Consider the following 25114-nt stretch of genomic DNA (forward strand, 5'->3'; position numbering starts at 1 on the left):
CCTGTTTATTTTCTCACACGCTCATTATGTAGTGTGTGCAAATATCCAGACTCATGCAATCTAAAATAATGCATTAATGCCCTTGTAAAAATTCAGCTCTTCGACTTTTCTAAGGAGCCTGCTAAAAGAAACAGCTACAGGGTCAATCTCAGGTATAATAGATTTTTCTTTTAGGCTTCAACAATAAAATAGTTGGTGGTCTCTAATGCTACTGCCTTTAAAACATTCCTGAGTTTTATTAGGATAACCCGTAAGTCTGGAAAGTCCCACCCTAAGAGCAGCAGCAGCTTTTGTTCAGAGAATGCAAGTTTCTTCTTGTACAATGTTGGACTCAAGGGTGTCTGAACTATGAAGGGGTGGCTAAAGGCATAATAGGCAACAGGTTTCAGACTTTTATGAGGGGAGTGTGGGGGAGAAAGGCAGCCCTACATCATGGTGCTAATGTATAACACTACCTGAAACATGAAAGGACTTCATCCAGCTCCTCTTATATGCATGGTCAGATCTTCAACTGGTATAGCATAATGAAGCTCCATTGATCTCCAGGGGACTGTGCTGATTTACATTCCCAGATCTGGCCATATATCTACACGCCATATGCTGTCCGTAAGCAAGGAGAGAATGCAGAGATTACTTCAGCAAAAGTTTCTATTAAACCACATGCAAATGAGTGTGGTTTCTAAAGTTCATGGAACATACCTGCAGAGCTAAAAGACAATTTCTGATACAAAGTCATTTGTTCCACTTCAAATGATCAAGTTATTCCTTTTCTTTCTAAAATGCCTATGAAATAGTGCCATAGCTCACTGCTTTTATGAAACCGCATTTCTTCTTGCTTTATTATTGCTGACTGACCTCATGAGCTAACTTTTCAGAGGAGTACATGTGAATTTATTTACATACGTGCCAGTTATATTAATAGAAGTTGCAATGACTCATCATTGCACATTGCTAAAAATCCTCCCTCATCTCATCTTCACAGTGAGATTTCTGTTCCACGTGAATTTCCTCAGCTTACCTTTTTAGAAGTTCCAACATCCTTACTCTCTTGGAAAGAAAAGTCTACTTTTCTTTCTAAGATGGCAGACACTCAGCCTGCCACCCCGGTGAACAGGCCTGCAGCATCCAGACTTTGTTGCAAGGGCCACTGCAAACTATAATCCTATTTGGGATTAAAATCCCAATTATCCTTCTGGAAGAGAACAGCTGCTTGCTCTGCTATCTCTTGGCCCTTATTCAGTGACGCTTAAGACCACACACGTGTACAATCAATAAGAACATATCATTCAGATTTGAAACTCTTTTGCAGTAGAACAGAATCACAGAGCGGTTTGGATTGGACCTTAAAGACCACCTAGTTTCACCATACTCCCACAGGCAGGGACACCTTCCAATAGACCATGTTGCCCAAAGCCCCATCCAACCTGGCCTTGAGCACTGCCAGGGATGAGGCAGCTGCAGCTTCTCTGGGCAACCCATTACAGTGTGTTGCCACCCTCACAGTGAAGAATTTCTTCCTAATATTGAGTCTAGATCTCCCCTCTTTTAGTTTAGAGCTGTTTGCCCTGGTCCTATCCCTACATGACCTTGTAAAAAGCCCTTTCCAGATTTCTTGTCAGCCCCTGTAGGCATTGGGAGGCTGCTCTAAGGTCTCCTTAAAGTCTTCTCTTTCCCAGTACCATGACATTTGTGTGTAAGATCAGGTATATTTCATAAGGCCAGAGCTGTCTGGACTGTCATATACTTCATATAGATAATATTTGTCAATTAATATTTTCTGTGTCCTTGTTTTGCTCTTTCACATAGCCCCCATATATTTGCTTTTTCCCAACCTTCCTGCCTTCCTTTTTCTCAATCCCACTTCATTTTTCTCCCTGTTCTTTCTTCTTGTGGCCTCACCTTTAAAAAATACATACTGAGCCACAGTCAAACTGAACCTGATAACCTTACGGTATTTGCATACATACAAGATTAAGCAAAATGCTCAATACATGTAAACACCTGCACGTAAGTGGGCAGCATGACTTCGAGTACTTATGGCAGCCTTTACGAGACTGCTTTGGCTTAGCCCAGCACAACTTCCAAAGAGGGGTTTTGAAAATCCCACTGCAATCTAAAGTTCAGAAAGTCCTAAAGTTCAGAAGTTCCTAAAGAAGACCATGTTTCTTGAAAAATGTTACTGAAGGTGATGGTTTATAGGCCAGAATCCAGATAGGGGGTTCTTATTAATGAGAACTATGGACATGTTCACAATTAAGAGTCAGTCTGTCCAGGTGAAAGACAGAACTGGAATAGCTGAGGTGTTTTGCATAAAGCTCTTGACAGTCATATTTTAGATATGCACCCATGTGGGCAGCTATTTCAGTGCCCTCTTTTTAGTTAACTCTCTGCAGGTAGCCTTAGAGGGTAAGCACAGTATTTCTCAAGAGAGTTTTGGCAAGAACTCCTTGATACGAGCTAATAGATGCTAACTGTACGGCGTATCACTAATTAGATTTGTTGGTGGCACTGCTGTTTATAGAACTCTTCAGACAATTTTACTTTATTGTAGAAAGACACCAAACAAAAAAGTGGTCTCTGCTCCAAAGAACTGGTATTAATGTCAGACCAAAATAACAACCCTTTTCACTTCTATAGTGAGGCAAGGGGCACATAAGGGTGTGACTTTTTAGCACAAAACTGAAGGAAAGGAAGAGTTGCAATCCGGGACCATGGTGAAGCATAGCCATGGAGCCTGAGAGAGTGTAAGCAACTTCCCCCCAGAACTCACAGGTCACCTCACAGGACTGAGCTGAGCTAAACTGAACTGAACCCAAGTCTGTCAAGTCCCAAGCCAGTGCTTTAACCATCCTTCAACTTAGGCAGCTTTGCTCAGGTAGCCTCAGAGGTCCAAATCCTGCCCTGAGGTACATGTAGCCTCATTAACTTACTCTAAGTAAGAGCTGTGAGCAGAACTTAGCCCACAGCAAGCAAGATTTATAGACTGAAAATGCCACATACTTTGTTTTTTATCCAGTGAGGGGAAAAAAAAGCTTGAAACAAGCCGAGCAAAATAAATCAAGACTGCATATTTTTCATTCTGCAAACAAGAAAATATATACACGTGAACATAAAAAACACAGGTGCCCAAATACTGCAGTTGCCTCCTAAATCTGCACCAATGGCTATGTTATACCTGTCTCCAGACAGATACATAAATTACTTTTTTTGGAGGAGGAGGAGGGAAAAATCATCTTAAATAAGCTTGCACTTTTTTTTTTTTTTTGCACCTTTTCCCCTAAGGCCCTGTGACCCTTTCACTTGAATTAAGTGTGCATAGATGCCATGCGCTTTGAACATAAGCTGCACAACAGTTTATTCTCAACTGGAAAAGGCAAAGCTTTGGTTATGCTGCATTCCTAGTATTTTTTTGCAGTTTATGGAAAACTCCCATAAACAGAGTACAACACAGTCAGCTTTCTCTGCTAATATGCTGTCTAGACTGCTTAAAATGTGAGTTCTCCTGGGCTACCATGTATCACAGCTTAAACTTTTGACCTTGTTTCTTTTCCCTTTGACCACTTCATAGGTTTTGACCCTTTTCAAGTATTTAATACCCAAATGGCATGTCACCATTGCTGCTGGGGGTATGAGAACAAGAACTCTTAAAACCTGCCCTTTATTGTGAAGTCAAGAAAACTGAGTGCAATCTAACATTAAAAGTTAGAGAACGTCTTCCACCTTTATACAGGCTCCAACATACGGCACCTTCCCAGGCTAGGTGACACCGATACATTATAGAAGTGACAGCAGGCTATTCGGTAACACCATCACATATGTGCTGGAAGGGGCAGAGGGTTTGTCATGGAACCATACAAACACTGGGGCATTGCTAATGCATGCCTTTGATTTCTGTTTATGGCCCCCAAGTTGAGTGATCTGTCTTGTTGGCACCAACCTGACTATTTTTAAATGATGTAGCAGCTGGCTCAACACATACTTCAAAGATTTATGTTCATGTCCCAAAGCCGCCTTACTGAAAGGGAAACTCTGAAGTAGCTTCTACTAGCTTACCCCATACACAGATACAGTCTACATGCTTTATCCCAGGCCATCATAGCATACATTTTAACTAAAAGAAAGCAGTGAGATATATAAGGGAAAGCAAATATGGAACAACAAAGGCAACAATTAAATATTTGAGAGTTTACAAACCTTGAAGTTCCTGAATTACAGAGCATAATTCTGGAGTTCTCATGCTGCAGAGTCAAAGAAACTCTTGATAGACATTAAGTGCAGGAAATTGGCCCTTCCTATGACACGAATTACAGAAATGGAGTTAATTCCTGCACTCACAGAAGTACATGGATAGACACACACCCACATGAATTTAGATCTGCTCATATTTCAGTAACCGAGCAAAGAAGCCACACTAGAGGCCACTGTGCTCATTATTATAATCAGGTATCAGTTTATGGAGAACATCTAGCAACACCCATGTCTGATGCAGAACCGCAGAATATTTCATCTAAGCTTTTCACATGCTAGCACTAACAATTATTAAAGACACTCTTCTGCACAGAGACACTTAACCTGATATTTGGCCTACAATGCCTCTCCATTACAGTCTGAGTGAAATCCTGTGGTTAACAGTCATTCCAGAAGTGGCAAATCAGCCTTGCCTTCACAGAGGTCTAGAAATCCAAAGGTCCATAAGGGAATATTTTTCACTATTGACTAGAAAAATATACATAATTCTTGGCACTATTTCCCCAGCTAACTCGAGGTGGACACTCATATGAACTAGAGATCTGCAAAAGCATTAAGAGCATCCATACAAAAATGTGGGAAGCTCCCCCAGCACAATCTACATATTTAGGCCTGTTGTGATGGGACAGGCACTTCCCAAGCAAGCTTGTTATGTGAATCCCATCGTTAAGAGACGGTTGTTGATGGGGGAAGTGTGGTTTCTACTGCTGTTAGCTATCACAAAGTGCCCTGAGATTATTGCAGCTCTGACACTGTAAGGGAGGACCTCTCAGCCCCAAAAAACTGACAGAAAAGAAACAACGATTCCGTGTATGGATTAGCTTCAATTTTTTATTCATCTGTGTGCATTAGAGGCTAGTTTTAACATGAGGTAATAAAAGATGTCTACCTTTATGTGGAGAGCAAAAACTGATTGAACAAAATCATAACACGACCCCTTCTGTTACTGCACAGCTGAACTTGCAACGATGACTTCAAGGAAACTGCTTGGACCATGATGTAAATTCCTGAGCCCAAGAGAGTTTAAGTGAGACTCAAGTGTGATTTGCAGTCTCTCATCTCATTTCTAAATCCTCCCACAGGTAATTTTACACAAGGCAATAAGCTCTCCATCCAGGTTACTGCAAGAGTTCACCCCACTAAATCTATTTGCAATGGCTGCAAAGCTGCTGTTGGAGGAACTGGCAAGAGCCCACACAGATGAGAAGGAACAAATCTATGGGTCTCTCCTGAGGGGAAAGTCTCTTTATTACCACCGAAGCCCATCCTCTCCAAAACCCTAAGCTAGACAAGCTGTGGGACATATAGCCCCTCTTCTCTCTTTCTTAGCCTCTGCATGTCATTAACCATGGCAACAGGGTTTAGTATCTTTTGCTCTATCAGAGAAGTAAGAGGGGCTGAAAGCAGGGGCGGGGGGGGGGGGGGTGTCTATGCAAATTGGGGTAGGACACCCTGAATTCAGAAATTCCTTCTACACGGAATCCTGCTATGGAGGTAGTGCTGTAACTGTGCCTGATTTTGTTCCTTCAGCTGCTCTCGAGCTGTTTCCTCTGCTGTCTGGTTCACCATCCTAAAATAAATCACTTCTAAAAGAGATGTTTCATTAAAATGTCCAAAATCAACTGGTGTTCAAATGCTTGGATTATGGGAAAAAAATTAACAATATAAAAATTTAAACCACAGGAAACATACACTAGGAGATTTTTTTTCTCCCTCTCTCAGTTATATTATGAGGTTGGCAATCTCCAAGATTTCTCAGGCACCTGTGCTGATAATCACAGGTCAGCATTACTGGGTGCTGTGTACCTGAAGTGTAACCAGACCCAGCTCTATTCTCTTCTGGGCTCTTCTCCTGTTCCAGAACATTTCAGTTTACTCACAGGAGGTTTCTGTTAGCAGGACTAACACTGAAAATTTCCTACACACATTAGCCAAGCCAGTCAGCCATAGCTTTCTCTCTTTCATTAGTGCCTAACTAATCTTTTCCACAAGTGCCCAGATCTGACAGTCCTAATGACTAAGCTTTAGCTTCTAATCTTTGACAATATGAGCAAATAAATCTTTAGTTTCTGTTCTTCCCAGACCAGTTTTTGCCAGGCTTTTCCTGAGTTAGAAAGAGAAATCCATCTTCTTTGCTTTCTCAAGAACATTTTTCAGGGGTTTTAAAACTCATAGAGGGTTCAGGCACCTTTTTCCTCTTTGCCCAAATGGGTTTTTAGCTGCTTTTCAACAGCCTAGGGACCAGAAGTACACCTAGTCCATCACCCTTACTCAGGGCTGCCCACTTGTGGGGCTGGAGCATGCAACTCCTCAGCTTCAGAGCAAGAGAGTAATTCCATAAAGCCCCTGCTGAATACATACACACACACACATGCATTTATCATCTGTATGTCTGTCTCACAGCTTTATTCAGGGCTAAGCAAAAATCCTTCTAATCTGTATCAGACACTGTGGCTGTCACCCTTGTGATATTTCAGTGTCTCATTGCCTCTACTGTTTTTAACTAGTATTAGGAAATATTAGCCTTTGAGAACAATAGGAATCTTTCTGTCAGCCCCTTTGGGTTTAAGATCAGGACCTGAATCCCTGGTCTGAGTCAAAATCTGTACATTGTCCTCTTTCTTCCCACCCTGATTTTCCCATGTCTGCTTCAGCTCCCTGTCTTTTTTGCATCTCTATCTCAGGGCTGAATCAGACACATGACTTTTAAATTGCGTAAAATAGTTTGACATCTTCCAACCTACACCTAAGTCCTGGGTCAAATTATCTGCTAAGATCTGCCCCCTGAGTCTCACCCTAGTGTTTTCTTGTCCCTGAATGTGCAAAACAATTATGTGAAATGGAAAAAAGCTTAAATTATAATTAAATTATAACAAAGCTTAAATGTATGGTGCTGAGCTGAGGAGCAAAGTTGGGCTAAACATTTTGTCAGCACTTAGAAAACCAAATGTGAGTAAGGAACTGATATCCTCTCCACATCTTCTTGGTATTCTTGTATGCATTTTTACTTGTAAGTTAAAGTTTGTAATTATACAGATTTCAGGCATGTATTAAATATGTGCACACCATAATATTGATACATTCATAATAGTCTTCATATGGAAAATTCTAGCAAGTTCCAATGATTCACTAAGATTTTGTTTAGGTATTCATGTCTGAACCAGAAACTCTCCAGAGGGTCATTTGCTTGTTTGATAAATCCTAAAAGAACACATTTTTACACAAGTATTTTAATACAGGAAATATAAGTCTAGTCAGTATCTTTCCAAATACATGCGTCTGAGTGGGTTTTGATGTGAAATGCTGCTTAATGTCTTTTAAAGTACTATTAAAACAACTTCACATGAACAACTACCAGTCAATGTGTCTCCCATTTTCTAACACTAAAAGACCATTGCTGAATAAATGTATTTTAGAATCACATGTAATGAATAAAACAGGAAAAAAAAAAAAGTAGATGAGGAAGAAAAGATAACAGCAATAAGGCATTATTTAAATATGCATTACCTCAAAAATGTAAGTGGTCACCCCTAGGTTGGCTCTCTAATGGAAAAGAAATAACATGAAATCGGGCAATTACAGACCCTTTGCTGAGGTATGACTGAGCCTGCTGTACTTTGTGAGGGCTGGCAGGAATGGCACTGGGAGTACTGAGCAGTGCCCAGACAGGCCAGAAGCGACTGATTTATGACATAAAGAAGGGTGTAGCCAGAGAATAACTTCTAACAAATGTATCTAAAAATGAGCTGTAAAGAAATGATGGATTGATGGTAAAGAGCATGCCCCCAGGAAATGCTGGTGTTTGAAAGCTCCCATTTAACTCTTGTTTAATTCTGTTTTGAGTGAAACCAGCAGAGGAAGAGGAGACTTTTCCCAGAAACCATATTTTTGTATTGTAAAGTGTAGAGCAATTCAGACAAAGAGTCTCAAGCATCTCAGCAGAGGAAAAGGAAGACAAAACTGCTTGCCAAACATGCACTAGCAATGTTTGCAGAGTTTTCCTTTCAGAAAAATAAAATCTAAGCCTTCGGTAGTATGGCTATTCAGAAGTACTTTTGAACAAGCATTCATATGTGGGGTGGGAAGAGTGGTCTATAACACAGTAAGCCACATGAGTGGGAGTAGTCATTCGATGTTTTGGATGTTAAGTTGTGCACTAAAAATGCTGATCAAAGGCTGGAGAAAATGGCAGATGCTTAAAGAGCTTGGACTGCTTCATTCATCAAAAACAAACAAACAGAAGACTGAGAAGTGACTTAATACATAAGTCTCTCCATCAGAATGCCAAGTACTGAAGGCTGTCTATCCCCAGAAGGTGTGGTGCCCCAGAAACCCATAGGTGAAAGAAAGTTTTGACTCTTGGAAGGAAATATTGAACAGATAGTTCCAGGGATTCATCACCAAGGAAAGTGAGAGGCCCTCTGTCTCTACACATTCAGATCAGGCCACCGTGCCTTTTTAGAAAAGATGTTCCAGTCAAACCCAGTTTAGTTTTGTGCCAAACTCAAATTACTGGTCTCAAAAGACCATTACCCTTAGTAAGTGGATTACTCCTTGCTAAACTAGGCTAGATAATCTAATGGTCCTCTCTGACCCTGAATTATCTTAGTCTTTATCTACCCACTTCAATGAGTGTGGATACAAATGGTAATGTTAAATGAACATGCCTGTTGAGGTTTGTATTAGAACATGATTGCTGGGTTGGAAAAGCCTCAATCCAGTTTAAGGGAGCACTTAAATGTATATTAAAGTTCCATGAATCCACCAGGACCTAATCTCATGCCCTAATATGCATTCCTGTAGCACCTTGTAGAGGATAAAGATATCCATGTAAAGTAAAATACATGATGCTTGGTAACATAGCATCCATGTTTTCTACTTTCCCAGTGTTCTTAGTGTATACGCTTGTTATTTTAAAACCTTTCTTCCTAAGTACAGGTAGTTCCAAAATAAGAAAGAAAAAAAGTATGGCATAATGGTGTTGATGTTAATTGCAGTACATGTGGGACCAATTACGCTGCATATTATTACAATCGCTCAGCGTTTGTCATTGCAATGTCCTGATTTTGATTTCTTATAATTTATGAAAATGCAATTGCATGCACTGGGATTTCTCATATAATCCAGAAGACTCAGGTTGAATCTTCGGGATTTTTTTAAATGATTTATTTACTCAAAGGAGTTGTGTCATTCAAAAAATTAGGGTTGGGAGAAACTTACTGTTTTATCTATGTTAAAATTATTCTAGTGCCGTTTCTATGAATAGCTGCTGTACTGCTTACCACCTGCTGAGTGAATAACTTGAGAGTTGTCGGAAGGGGACTTTTGCCATGCTTATGAAAATGTCCCCATACAGCCCAGGCAAGAAGTTTCTAGAAAATTCACAGTTTCCACATGCTCAGAAAACACTTTTCATATATCTGTTAAAAAAAAACACCACAAAAAACCTTTGTACTCAGCATGTTCAACTACCTTATAGCTCCCAGAGCAGCTGAGACTGGACTGGGGCCTCCCCATAGGGCAGATATGGATGCCTGTAGGACTCAGAAGGGCTGTCTCTGAAATTATTGCTTTGTCATTTGGGTATGAGGACATGAGCACTGAGAACAGGTCCTTGTCTCTTCTGTGGCCTCTCCCCTGGTGTTCAACCAGCATGAAGTAGACAGCAGCCTTATTCAAATGTAGAGGGGATGAAAGCTGCTCTAGGCAAGGGCAGGTGAAAGAGAGATGTGTGGGTTAATTTTGCAAAAAGGATACGCTTGAGTAATTAGACTGTAAAGAGCAGTAGGGCTGAATAAAAATTGCACAGGCAGTCCCAGTTTGGGTAGTACCTGAGTTTTGTGGACCCCATTTTGAATCTACAAGATTGTTCCTCCTCTTCATCTTTGTATGAGATTTGGAATGCTTCAGCACACCTAGTATGCAGTAATGAACTCTCCCAAAGCAGTATCATTCTACTACCCCAGCATACAGCTCACTTTCCTTGGCAGACAAACAGCAGACCTCATTCCCACTTGTGTGTACCTTTGTGGCTCTCTCCTTCTTTTTCTTCACGTTATCTTCATCCTGTGTCCCTGTACCTTCCAGGTGTATTTTACAACCTTACTTACACAGTTCGTATGTCTGGGTAGTCCCTTCCCAAAATCAGTCCTTCTGTCTCCCCAGTGACTTCTCTCATTTTGCTTGCCCTTTTCCTTTGCTGTTCCCTTACTCTCTAGATCTTTTTTCTTGTATTTCAGGTTTCATTTCCCCTGGCAGTGCTTTCTCTAGTTCCTACCTCCTGATTCCCCAACCCATTAATCTCTTCTAAGTTTTTATCCATTCTCCCCTTGAAACCTCTAAATTTCTCGCATCCATAACATCCTCTGGTGGGGATTTCCACAGCTCTGTTACCATTGTGTGAAGAAACACTTCCTGTTGGTTTTAACCTGGCTCTTCCCAGCTGCATGTCATGCCCACTAGTTCTTGTACTGGAAAAGACAGTGAGCTATTGATCTCTGATCAACCTCTTCTTACTATTTGTGGTGGTGTAGACCTCTGTCATACCACCACTCCCAATCTATCTCTTCCAGATCCAATCATTTCTCATATGGAAGTCATTCCAAACCTTTGATCATCCTTTTCACCCTTTTTTGAACCTTTTCCAGCTTACTATATCCTTTTCTTCAAATGAGGGGATAGAACAACACACATTATTTGAGGTGTGGGTGAACCATAGCTGTAGAGAGTGATGAAGTGATTTTTGCTTTGCTTTCCATTCCTTTCCTAATCATTCCTAACATTTGATTTGCTTTTTTTTTTCTGGTGGCTTCTGAGCCCTGAGCTGATGTTTTGATTCAAGGTTCACTTCTTGGTGGTAATAGCTCAGAGCCCATCATTTATAATGAATCTAGGATTGCTTTTCCCCACATGCATCACTTTATGTTTATATACACTGAATTTCGTCTGTCATTTTATTGCCCAGTCACTCAGCCTCATAAGGACCTTCTGCAATTCTTCACCCTTCACAATCCTCACTGTTAAAAACCAACAGGAAGCCTGTGGCTCTTTTTCTCAGGAAAGGTTAGCAGGGTCTGAGCAATGCAGAGAGTCAAAGTTGTCTGTTGCTGAGCTGCTCTTACACTTTTTTCCAGGGCAAACTGGGCAGTCTCAGGGAGCCAGGCAAGAGCCTGCAGGCAAGCAAGAAGGCTACCTAACACTCCTGCATGGCTACACTGCAGTCTTCACCTAAGCAGGGTCTGAAAGCATGGGTATCTGAGCATGGAGAGGAGCAAGGCTTACCCTGTACAGCTGCACATTACTGGGAGTTAGACTGGCTATGGTACAGCCACACGTCTGCAAATGTCAGCTCATAAAAGGAAAAAAAAAAGAAATCGCCTTTGGTTTAAAGTTTGCCCCCTCTGTGCCCCCCTTTTCTCCCCCCCTCTCTGCTTCAAAAGAAAGACAGGTTTGAGTCTGACTCTGAAGCACCCTCCGCTACAGTATGTGCCATTTACTTTAGTAAGGCTGATTAAGTCATGCATTTACAAGTAGACCTTCCATCAGAGCTAATTTAAAGCAGATGTTCTGGGTTCCACAGCCAGGGAGGCATCAATCTGAGAATTGCAAGAGTCTCTGTAAGAGCACTGTTTTTACTGCACTTTATAGTGCACTGGGAGGAGGTTAATTGGTGTAAAAGTTTAATTTCAAATAAGGAGCCCCTTTTAAAGTTGCATATATGCATATACTTTTTATGGAGCGTTATATTACAAAGTCAAAGTGGGGGAGAAAAATCATTCAAAAACATTTCAGGATCAAAGACGCCCAACCTGTCAAATGCTAAGATATTTTTATGAGAAAATAGGACTCACATTTTCTCCAGAAGACGCGGGGAGAAGTAAGGAGTGGAAAAATATTTAACTAGATTCCATGGTATATTAGAAAAAGGAGGAAAAAAAACTCATCCATGCCAATATGTTGGTTTCAGAACCTTCTGGCTTGGCTTCTGCTGCTGAAAATATTGGCAAGAAAATGCTCTGTGCCGGGATTATTTATTAGAATAGCAATAGATTTGTACAGTTTAACAATAGAGGGAGGATTCAGAATCATCCGTTTTCTCCAGGTTCTAACTTTCAACTACTTTTGTTTTTTATTTGTGAGCCAGAATAACTATACTTATCCCTAGAAATTATCATCAGTACTGGTTTAACATAATTTTGATATTTGATTAATTATATTGCCTGTGAAGGGTTTATGGCCTGTTTCTTACACTAAAAACTGCACAGGCTATTCCCAGGTGGGAGACCAGTTTTCTTACGAATTTTAAGTCATTTAAATTTATATTTTATACTTCTTAGAAGTTATCACATTTTTGCATTTAATAAAGATAACAACAAAACAAACTGTATCTACCTTGAAATTCAGTCTATATTTGCAGATAATATGGAGTATGGCATTATTTGGCTCCAGAAAGGCTCTCCCCCACTCCTTCCTGAGGGAAAATGTCATTAAATTTTGCTGCTCTTCCTGCCTTGAATTGCAGGAGCAACTATGGGCCTTGGCCAAACTTGCTTAGCACTTTCCAAACCATGGCCTTGACAAAGCGCCTTCTAGTCTACCAGGATAAGACAGATAAAGACAGGCCTAGAACTGCTTTTTGTAAATGAAATGAGCGATTTATTTAAGACTGTAGGAGAGCTATGCCTGGAAACATCATACGTGCTTCTTAAATCCCAGCCTAGAGCCCCAGCCACAGCAGGTTCAGTTTCTGTTCCTGATAAAGACTTCTCATCAAACAGCAGCAAAACATGACAGCAAAGCTCTCATCTGTTACTTCTCCTTTCCCATCTGTTCAATGCACAGAGCCATTTCAGGCTTGTATGACTGAGGGAGATTTTTGTGGGTTTCAATATAGAGGGTCATTTCAGACTCACTGTGCTGTAACCTACAGATTGAGCTCAGTCAAGTCTTGTGCCCTATCTCATGCTCCTCTTCTTCTTGGCAAGGACTGTATTTCAGGCATCTGTAGTGTTGTGCAAGAGCAAGACCTCTGCGGTGATGTTCAGACTCATGTTTGAATCTGCTACATGGGATCCACATCACATTAGCCAAAGTGGTCTTTGAGTTCCTCGCCTCTGTCCATCAAGTGTCACCGTTCATACTGAGAGTGCACGGATCTCTGTGCAGCTCAGTAAAAAGGAATGTATGGCACCTGGGAAGAGGAAGGAAGAAGTTTACTTTGGAGAATTCCCAACAAGAGCTGAACACTGGGGAAACTGGAGGTGCAGACAGACAGTACATTTCCCAGACAGCAGAACAGTGCAGGTGTTGTAACTGCACTGGCTGAATGGGCACTTTTACCATGGCAATGTGATGAAGGAGTTGGCAGGATTTTATTGTATATGAAAAAATCCTTTTCCCAAAATTAAGAGTAGCTGTGTAGAAGAACTAAATCCTCAAAGCTCTCATGACAGGGCAGGGCATACAAAGCCCATCACTAAACATGCTCTTTCAAAAGGTAACTCAAAAAGGTATTGACATGATCAGTGGAGTTCCTGTGCAAGGTTTGCACTTATTCTTTATAGTCTATTTATTGGTACACAGAGACCTGAGTGGGCTTTGTGCCCAAGGAAGAATATTACCCCTCAGGGGATATGGAACTAACAACCTCATAATGCATTGGAGCCAAAACCAGGCAGAGTACACTGGGCCAAATGCACCCTGACTGGAAATCCTGCAATTTGAGAAGTCTACAACACACATGAATTTGAACAAATGCACTTTAAATTTAGAATAGATGCCAAGTAGTAACCATTCCCATGTGAAAATAGCTAATACATCTCTTGGAGACCAGTATGTTCCAGTGAAGTGCATGAACTTAAGGATTTTTTTATTTTCCAGGTGAATAATGCAAGAATAAATTAAAAGCAGGAAATCTTGATAAGTGCTACAAGGACATCTGTGCTCCAAAAACATCTATCCCCATCTTCTCTGGCTCCCTTTAGCAACACCTTCTTCCCCACTAAACTCACTTTCAAAGTTTTTCAAAGAAACAAGTTGCTGCCAAGCCTGATATCTGCAGCCAGGCAAAGTTTTTTATACTACAGTCACTTAAAGTATGTAATGTAGCTTTGTTAAATACAGGAAGACTGCCCAAAAAACTGTTCCTACCCAGTTTACACAAAACAGTGAGCTCCGGGTTCTTTATCTTTGTTTTGTCTTTAAAATTCACCTCTGAATATATTGCTTCCAAATTCCACATGATAATTTTCAGCCAAAGTGAAAAGTCTGCAAACTGTGAGGTCTTACAGTTAGCAAATACCGAAATCCAGGGTCAGCTTTTCCAAAAAGGCTTCTGGAGCACTTAAGAGTGCTTCTGACTTTAATAGGGCCTTTTGTTTTAGCCTTCACTGACATCAGTAGGTCCCTAGTGACAGGGTCTCTCTACCCGAAGTTGTAGACTTGGTGTTGTAGGCTTAAAGCCCTGGACTTGCAGTTCTCCAAGTGTCACTTTTCCCAGATAAAATACAAATATTTACCAAGACCTTTGAGAGATCTTGCATTTGCATCTAAATCCAAACTTGAGATCCCCAAACTCCTGTTCAAAAACTTCATACCCTGCAAGTGTCTAAGATTTTTAGTGCTCGCCAGCAAAGTTCCCTGGACAACTACATTCATGCTCAGATTAGGTGCCACCTCCTCCTTCCAGATGCTGTTAGACATTACCAGCATCACCAAAGGAACATAGTCTGGACTGGGAATGGTAGGCAGAGGAAGGTGCTTCTCTGAAAGCGTGTTTAGTGGCCTAATTATGAAATCAGAGGAGAGATTACTGCTGCAACCTCATCTCAGGTTCTCCTGTTGATCAATCTATGCAACTTCCATATTCACAAACTCCTTGTGTTATACAACCCATTTGTGGGTGCGTATGCTTCCTCACGAGTTGTCAAGGAAGGAACCATTAATTAATACCATGTGGATAAAGACCAAAGCCAGTAATTACTCTGTTAAATACTTTTGATATGGAATTATTCTGCGGAGGGTACAGTTGGGGGTGAGCTGGTACTATGACTTTCCCAAAAGCACAGAAACCTAAAGATGGGTGTAAACCAGATGTACTCTTCTTTATACTGCAGTGAAGGCTCCAAGTTGCCATGAGTTTGTCAGATCTATCCAGATGGAAGATTTCTCCATTGGGGTGAAAGATGATGTCCTGAGACAGCTTTCAGCCATGACATTCACTGCTCATTAGAGACAACATGCGTTTTATCCTAATTTTCAGCTGCTCAAATGTTCACAGGAGACTGAAAACATCTGAACTGCTCGTGTCTAAGCCAAAACTTTAAGATCTGAATACAAGAGTGGGGCTGACCCTGGAGGTCTAACATGATCATTTCCATCAGCTACATCTTTTTCCTTTCTTCGTGTACCTATTACTTGTCTCTAACATCAGTGAGGAACTGCTTGCTTAGAAATACCGGTATGGGTAGGTATTCACAGACAATGACATAATTCTTATATACTCAACTTTTATAGTGAAATATTTTAAATAATCAAAAATGCCACCATGCTACAGATGTGTTTTCATCATTATTTTTCCTTCTCCATTTCTAAATACACAGATCAGTCTGATGTTCATAAAAACTGGAGACAAACTGTAAGACTGTGTCCTTGCATGCATCTCCATGGATTCTGGAGTCTGGCTTCTGGTGACAAATGGACTTTTGTGCACAGCACCCCATTCAACTTTGCCAACACATTTCTTGCTCCCCACTAACTTATGATGTCACTTGGAGCAAAACACATCTCAATATCTTACTTTTATTACAGTAACTGTGTTGCAAAGCTGAAAATAAAAGCAGCAGTACCCTGGCTTCTCAGCTGCTACATAAAGAAGAGCTGCATCAGTTTATGCCAGCTGAGGATGTGGTTCAAGCTGTTTGGGGTGTTTGAGTTTGTTGGGGTTTTTCCCCCCTGGAAACTGTTTGCTGCAATCTCAAGGACATTAGAAAAATGTTAACGTCAGCCAGTTGGGGGCAGGAGTGAAAAAAATCCCTGAAAATTCAATATAGCTGCAGAGCATTTTTTGTTTTTTTTTCATTAACTGATATTCTCAGGTTACCAGAAAGCAATTCATTGTACTTCTCTGCTGCTAGTGAAACTAGAGAGTGAAAGATTTTAGAATAAATGGCCAAGCTGAAAACTAGTAGTGCTTGCACTGGGGTTTGGGCCTTTACAAATTCAAGGCTGATTAGACATCTCTTTCCTGGTCCTCAGCAGTAAGAGTAGGAAGTGAGGGAATTCATTGTCTTCAGCTTGCCACTGCTGGCTTGCTCCAATAGCTATACATCATAAAAAGGACTGACAAGCTCAAAGTGTCCATGTCAATCTGCAGCTGCCTTTAACCATATACAGATTTACAAGACACCCTCTCCATACCCCCTTTGGAGATCTAGAAACCGTGCTTTGTTTTGACTTGACATACATTTTTCCATTTAAGTTTAAGAAGTATGAGCCCTATTAGACTGCATTGCAGCTACAAAGCAAAAGGGGTAAAGCTCTGCCTGAAATGGAGGAAATGATGATGTAATTTTGAACTGTTAAGGACTGAAGGTATTAAAAGATTTGGAGTAGGATTTGGAAAGTCTCTGGTGTTACGTACAAGTAGGGCTGTATTGCCTGCCTCACCATATGGACAGTGAAGGCCTTTTTCCTATTTACCAGTTTGGGGGTTGTTGTTATAGCTGCGCAACTCATGAGCACCACGGCACTTAATAATCCATCATCATTTCCATCATAAACCCTTTTTTTCCCTTGAGGGACTACAAGGTCACGTAAATATTTGCTGCAGGGTAAAGCTTGCCACTAAGGTCTGGTCTCAGGCCTAAGAACAGCAGGAGCATGAGGCAGGATCAGGCTTGGAAGCTTTCCACCTTCTAGTAACATTACACTTACCTCATTTTCTAAAATGAGCATTTCTAGCCATTATCAACAACCATGGACCAAAGGCTGATGCTCCTTTTCCATGGGTTTGGACAGCTTGATGTCCAGTCCAGTCCCATCTCATCCATGCAACTGACCAGTTTCATGGCAGGACATGTGCCCTGGGTGACCCTGGCCAGCCACATGTCGCATGAGGGGCTATATAGAACCTCACCAGGCTCCACAGCATGCTGTTTTAGCTGCATGCTGGCTCCACATTGCTAATGACTCCAGGCAGCTGGCCTCTTGATTCAGTTTCGTGCTTTCTGGTGCGCCAAGCAGGAGCTGTATTAACAGGAAAGTGACTGTTTTCCCTCAGCCATTCTGCCCTTACAAAAGGGAACAGAGATAAAGTCATTGTGTGCTGTAGAAACTGTACTATTGTTCTGTGCTGCCAAAGTCCTATAGCTGTTCCTTGCAGCCCTATCTTCCTGCAGTTCAATAATATTTGGGATCTAGCTAGTTGTTTCCATTAAGAGAAGTTCACCTTAATTCTTTCTAAACTCCATAATCAAAACCCCTTTATGAATTCAAATCCTCTTTATTAACCCAATCTAGTTGCTCTGAGCAAAGCAGGAATCAAGTAATGTGGGGCAACATCTGGCCGTATTGCAAACAACTGCTCAGCTGTGTTCTCTCCCCCTTTCTGTGTCATTTTCTCAGGGTTGGGCTCTAAGCACACCTCTGGCTGCAGCTCAGCTTCCTGGATAACTTTTCCATTTGCTCCCTTGCCCACTCTGCTGCTCCTCTCATGTACAGACGCACAATCACAACCAGAGCTATACGCTGTCCTATCTGTATCATCAGAAATACTTTTGCTAAGTTTCCCATGGAAACTTGAATTTTCCAATTACAAATATGTCCATATCAAGTACATGACATGGATATCAAGCTAAGAATAAATTAGCTAACTGCAAGACAATACATTATTTCTTAGTCTCTAAGAGCAGAAATGATATTTTGACAACTGTTCTTGCCAGGCTTTAAAGGATAAACAAACCCCATGAACACTCTAAACACATGAAAAGTAAGAATACATGCACAAAAAGAGGGCATATTCCCTAGTAAAAATCTGATAGGAAACTGCATTGCAAATAAATTTTCAAAGCCTGTCCTGTAATTGCTCTGCTATATGGAAACAGAGCATGAATTTGTGGTCTGCTCCCATTAGCTTTAATCACAAAGCAAGCAAATAAAATCAGCTGTTCAGACATCCTGAAATAACTTTAAGGGCCTGATAATTTTGCAAGAGCAATCACAGTTGCAAATCAGAAGTTATCTACAAATCAAAGTGCATCAGTCTAATTCAAGAGGCTTCCAAAGATCTGCTTTCTTATGTTTCCCAGGTCAAAAAAATTGAGTGTGATATGCTCTAATAACAACTTTCAAGAGTTCTCTATCTGAATAAAAATAGCACAGGGACTGTGTCACTAGTGTGACTGTAAATAAAAAATGAAACAACAGTTTTATAGGAGCCTTTGGGATTTATATCAGCTGAAGACTAGGCCATACCATTACAGCATACAAACTGGCCATAAAGACAGTGTTAAATCAATCTTAAAAACTTTAAAAGTGATCCAGTTTACTTTAAGAAATGCTCAGTGATTTACAGGATCATATTCCTGTATTGGTTTTATTATTATTACTTTATTACATGGATCATCTAGAGTCAATTGAGACTCCAGAGCTCCCTGAAGCCGAGCTGTTCCTGTTGCAGTGGCTAAACCAAGACCTAATGCTGAGAAAGGGAAGTCATTTCTATCTGTCCCATACCTGGGCATACATTTATGCCGGAGAGGGGTGTGCTGCTTGGTAAGGAAGAGAGTACAGAACTGTGCTGCAACCAGGCGTATCTGGGGATAATTTCTCTAGAGAACAGCAGCCTTTGTGGGTCCCAATGGGAGCATTTTGAGGTTGTCCAAACAGAGCTGCTTTCAGCAGCAGCAGAAAACACTCTTCGCAGGCAGATCCTGACTGGGTCCTGAGATACTACTCTGTAGTAACAGAAAAGAATCCTATGTAAGGTAGAAGGCAGCTTGTGGACTTTGCCCCATATTTCTGTTTGGATTCATGTGAATCTGGTCATCATCTTAATTAAAAAAAAAAGAGTGGGTCATACAAGTATGCACATGGATATGTTATTCTTACTTGGAAAGGGAACAAAACCATAATTGCCCAAAAGAAAAATATTGGGCCATATCCAAAAATCCTCTTTGCTCAAAATTATCCCACAAACACAAAGAGATTGTCTATCGAGGGATTGCAGGCCATAAACCTTAGCAAAGCTGAAATAATAGGGCAACTTATTTTTTATAGTCTGCCCCAATCTATGGAGTTAGGGAACAAAGGTACACAGCCTACACAAATATTGCTTATCAGCGGCTGAAAACCAGATAATGTACACACTCTCTGTGCCATCTTCAGAGCAATTATAGAAAGCTATCCAACAGAAGACTTCAATGCTCAGACTGAGCTCTGCAGCCTTCTTTCAGATCTGTTGTGCTCATTATGGATTCCAGAAAGAATGATGGAAAAGTATCCCAAGATGCCTTGCAATAAGTGATGCTTTCACAACTGGTAGGCTGAAAACAAAGACCTGTTTTACCCAAACTGTATTTTCAATGAGTTGTCACTCGGATAGGTATACCGCACCATCAGTTAGTCCTTATGTCCTGGAAAGTGTTTGGTCCTGCCTTACCTGAGCCCTGACAGGCAGGTGGACTTTTGCCATCAATGTGGGGGGCATGTTCCCCTTCAGTTCCAGATGCATGGATTAAGTCTGTAAGTTCTGGTCAGTGTTGCCATTGCTGGCTTTCACAGGGTTGTTTGAAAGGGCTTTTTCCCATTGTTTTTCCAAGGACCTGCCCAAAAATGTTTCCATCCAAACCACCATCACGCAAGACTCCAGCAGAGGAGCTAAGAACAATAGCACACAAGGTTCCAAGTTCAATAGCAGTTTCAAGGATTTCAGCTGTCACAGTTAATTAGCAGCAGTTTCTCTCAGTCCTCCTTTGCTTAACCCCTGAAGAGCAAGGCTTGGAAAACCAATGGTTAAGAGGGAGAGAGGTCAAAAGACCATTTTGTAGCAGCGAGGAATTATTAAGAAAGCAGAAGTAGAACACAGAACATGTGAAGATTTCAGACAAAATGAGATTCAGCTTCTAGGTCCACTTTTGCTAAAGAAAGAGGCATGAGCCTGAAGGGTGGGATCTGGAGGCTGGATTTTGGGCAGGGTTACTTTAGAAAGCTGAGTACAGTCCAGCTGCTGTTCTAGGGCAAGCACTTCCCAGCTGTACCCTGATCTGAAATCTGTGGCTTGGGCTTGTTTCTAAACATTACTTTTTCTTGCATAAAAGAAAAGGCATTGTACGGTAAGCCACTGCCGAAAAACACTGGTGCTCTGCTTCCTCACAGGAAACTACCTTGGCATGCCTTCCCTTCCAAAGGACGTGGTGTGGTTGCTAGATACAAGACTGAAAGACAGAAAAAACTGGGAAATCTGATGTTGCCAAACCCTGATGCACAAACCACTTCTCAATGATACACCAGAGCAGTTCCTGACTCCTCTGTGTGAAGAGCCCTGACAGCCTGAGAAAGCACTTCCACACAGACTGTGTCAGAGGATGCTGTCTGAGTGCACCATCTTATCTTGAAGCTCAGGGAAGCAGCTCTTCCCCAGGAGTCTCCAATGTGCACCATGAGGGCTGTTGACCCATTGTGCTCACCACCTCTGAAATAATAAGGCCCAGGACACACTACACTTACCCAGCCCATAGCAGGTCTTATGACAAGAGGCGATCCTCATCATGTGGACTGACACAGGACAAACACCACCTGAGACAGCCCAAGTTTCACGGGGGGACCACGTGCCCCAGGCTGGATCATGGGGATGTCCTTTATTTCAGGTCTTATCACACAGTGCACATATCAGGGTTAAAACTTGTCCCCTGGTACAGCCAGGAGACTGGGAGAGCTCCCCAGGCCAGAGCTTGAGAGAGGGGTCAAAGGGAAGCAAGCATCCACAGAGAAAGGCAAAGGATTTCAACCTGCCATGTGAGAAGGCCCTTATTTTATGGGAGCTTAGCCACCCTGTCAGGCATTGCTTACTGTATGCAACCCTAGTTATATAGTATTACTATGGTTACAGTATACACAGTATGCAACTCTGAGCTAGTTACTCCTGCAGCAGAGAGGGACTGATAAAACCTTTGGGACAGAGGGAGCATCTGAGCAAGTTGTACTGCTGCTGTCTCCCACAACACTGAACTCAGCATCTTGGATCATTTAACATCCAGACATGCTGATACCCCTTCCCATGAGCTTCTCCACCCTATGCAGCTACCAGCAGGACCTGTCCTGCAAGAGCCTCCTCCACAGCTGCCCCATGCTGTCCCATGCTTACACACCTCATGGTCAGAAGCAGTGGCTCAGCTCTGCACAGAGGAATCAGTACAGTTCTCTGGCACAGCCAGTTTGGAGGTCTGAGTCCTAGTTTGTCACCAGTCCCCTACCAGAGTGGGGTCAGGAGAGTCCCTTTGCCTGACTGGTAAAAAGGAGCACCCTGCTGCCATGTCACTCTGCTGCTCTTGCAGAACACTGCAGAGCAATGTAGCATGGTCTCTCCAAGAAGCTGGCTCTCCTGAACACATGAAGGCAGGGACTGTCCCTCATAACATGTTTCTGCCACAGTTCCCTGCACCTCACTGGGGTTATGGGGCCAGCACTGCCCAGCCTTTGCTGACCTCATACAGCATAGTACTTTGTTCCCTCTACCTCCATTTTAACGTATCCATGCCCTGTGAGTGTGAATGGTGTCACACATGGGAACAGACCAAAATTAGGGGTTGTTCTGTAGTAGAAAACAGCAGTCTATTCAGTACATCTGCACTTTGGTGTTACCTGAGATTTGTCATTTGTGGTTGCTGGTGGCATTCCTAAGCCTTCTGTCCATCTCACATACAGCAACAGCTGAAGCACAGATAAACCCTCCAGTACATCTCCAGAGAAAACAAAAAGCCCCCACATCCAAGGAGGATGCTTGCCACAGCCTCACACTTTCTATGAATGAGGGGAAACTGACAGCAGGTGGAGATCTTCTGCTAATTACCTTGAATAATTTGCATGCTGGTGCTGCACAGGTGGTCTGAGCCCTGTGGCACTGACGTAGGAACAGCAGTGGGAGCCCTGCATCTGCCGCTGTTCAGTCTGAGCTGCAGGCCTGGGATGCTGAAAGAAATCCTGATTCCACGTTTCCATCCATAGTTAGCAGTTCAGGGTTGTTCCCCTAAATGTTTTTGGAAGAGGAGCAGAAAGTTCGAGCCCATGTAAAAGTCTCGCTCTGTTCACTTCAGTAGCTTGCTACACGTCAGCTTTAAAATCACTCTAAAGTGAAGAACTTTCTTGCAGGTTGGAAGAGCATCTAGCAGCTAAACCCAGTGCACGTTTGAGAAAAAAACAAAACAAAGCATGCATTCTTTCCTGAGGCTGGCAAGGCAGCCAGTGGGAGTCTCACTCTGGAGCAACTGCATTAAGGTTTACAGCTATTTAACAGCTCCTTATTTTAATTGCAGTTCTGGAGGCTTATGAACCCTGTGAGTCACAGAAGTTTCTAAGGTGAAGCAGTAACTCCTACCAGTGAGAGCTGGACTCTTGGATTATCAGAAAAATCTCATTTCTGGAAACGGATAGAAAAGCTACCCTGGCATTCTGTGCTTTGACATACAGGAATATATTATGAAATAAGGTTACTAGTTTACACTACATTCTCTATTGGTTTCTAAAATCAGATACAAGTCTGTGGTCAAGTTAGTGTTTTATCGCACATTTTTTATTGTTACATGTGCAATGCTTGGGGTTTATCCCAAGAAGCAATTATAATCTTTTCCACACCCAGGGAACATGTTGGTTAACAACACTCAATATAGTCCCAGATTTATCAAGAACTAAAGGCTTTGCTCACATACTCAGGGCCAAACTTCTGGGTGGAGGTAGGGAAATACTTTCTGTGGAGTACTCATTCAGATTGAAGAAAATTCCCTTAAACCCAGCATGGATTGAGGACATGAATTTTAGAGTGGAGAAATTAAAAGTGTTCAGTCTATTTCAAAATTCACTATTCCCACAAGATTTGCCCTCTGGTATCAAAAACTGAAATACAACAAAGAGCTACAGAAAGGATCAAAAGAAGTAACTGCTCAAAGAAGAAAACAGGAGTACTGAAATGAAAGGGATTCCAGGTTGTTGGGAATATCTGAAATTCATGTTCATCCTTCACAAAAGGGAACCTGCCTTGTCATAAAAGAAACCATTATTTTAGCACCCTTTTTGTGGTATAAGGGTCACCTTGTGCACACAGTGGGCTACACCAGATCCAAGAGGCAATGGGTTTTTAGGTTCATAGAATCATAGAATCACAGAATGGTTTGGGTTGGAAGGGACCTTAAAGCTCACCCAGTTGCAATCCCCTGCCATGGGCAGGGACACCTTCCACTAGAGCAGGTTGCTCAAAGCCCCATTCAGCCTGGCCTCGACCACTGTCAGGGATGGGGTAAAGCTCTTTGGAGAGGAGCTAAAGCAAATGGGTTTTGCTTTTGGTGCAGTCACACACAATTGCACAGCATGTATCTTTTTTAAGAATAAATATGTGGAGACCTGTAACTGCTAGTGTATGTACATGGGTGTCCTGTCACCTCCCTCGACCCGGATGGCTTCAAAGAGTTTCCACAAGGAGAATACATGTGCTGAGCTGCAGTTAGATGCCACTTCACTGCCTTTATGTTTATTTTTAGGAAATGCAAACTGATCCCCATACGACAGGGCACGGTGCGATCAAACAGCAGGAGGTGGTTTCTTTGCTCACCCCATAGGCCTTGTGCTGTCTATCATGCTGCCCCAAAGCTTTTGTTCTTTGTTCCTTTTCAGGATGTGCCTCATGTTTGCTTTATCCCTTGCTGCTTTTGCCCACTCTGCTCTATCAAATAGCATCAGCCCCTTTATTATAGGAAATAGAACTATCCGGGGAATGTCTTGATATCCCTCTAGCCTCACAACTCATTTTTTAACCATTTGCCCTATGTTCTGCTGTGTTTTTTTCAGCTGCCGGTAAATAAAGGAGCTGTTTCACCGGAGGAAGGAAGACAGCAGTTACATCACCACCACAAAGCTGAGACAAATCACAGTCTTTGGGAGTCTGTTTTCCAGGGGAAAGCATGCTCTGCCCATCTTCTTGTGCCTCTTCCCAAGTCAACACAAAGCAGAGAAAAGGACAGTGGACAGATTACAAATGGCACAAGCTTAATCAGGAGCCACTATTTTTTGTCATGATGTTTTCATGCTGCGAACCCAGTTTGAGCCATCTCTTACACAAACCTCCTGGGGGATTTTTAATCTTCCTGCTTGTTTTTGTTCCATCTGTCTTTTCAGAGTCTCTGAGGAATATTTATTCTTTCTTTGGAATCTGCTGTCTCTTTCATAAACTCTTTCTCACTTCTCCTATAAAAACATATTCAGGACAGAACTCCTTCCAGTTTCCAGTGTAATTTTATTCCTGGGTAGTTTATACCTAGTTGTTTCCATGCTGTAGTTCTGCCTTAACTTGAGTAGCTCTTTTCCACCCCTAATGTTCTCCCCCAGAATGTGTGAAAGGTAAATTATTTCTTTTCAGGGCTCCTCACATTTCTTTTAGTTTCAGATGAGCTGCCTGGAGCTTATCACAGACCACTTATAAACAGCTCATCAGTTCCCCTTCAAGGTCTTCAGCATGCATCAGAATATCAACCAGATACAACACACTAGACAAAAGACACTTAGGACACAGCAGTCTCTTCTTTAGTGGATAGTGCATTTTCAAGCTTAAAGCCATCTCTTTAGATTAGTTCAAGCCTTGTCTTGTGCTAATGGCAGGGCT

At 41.9% G+C, this 25114-nt stretch overlaps 1 long non-coding RNA gene across 1 annotated transcript; it reads right to left on the bottom strand.

Annotated features, from left to right (window-relative positions):
* Positions 1–351: 351 nt before the first annotated feature.
* Positions 352–9633, bottom strand: LOC133274693 (uncharacterized). Its single transcript, XR_009745214.1, has 3 exons — positions 9534–9633; positions 4191–4292; positions 352–600 (listed from the first exon to the last, which is right to left on the bottom strand). It is a non-coding gene; the product is annotated as an uncharacterized LOC133274693 (long non-coding RNA).
* Positions 9634–25114: the final 15481 nt, after the last annotated feature.

This window comes from Pezoporus flaviventris, unplaced genomic scaffold, assembly GCF_033815535.1.
Source record: "Pezoporus flaviventris isolate CSIRO_AGI_PZ_B2104156 unplaced genomic scaffold, CSIRO_AGI_Pfla_v1 ptg000036l, whole genome shotgun sequence".
NCBI classification, from domain to species: Eukaryota; Metazoa; Chordata; class Aves; order Psittaciformes; family Psittacidae; genus Pezoporus; species Pezoporus flaviventris.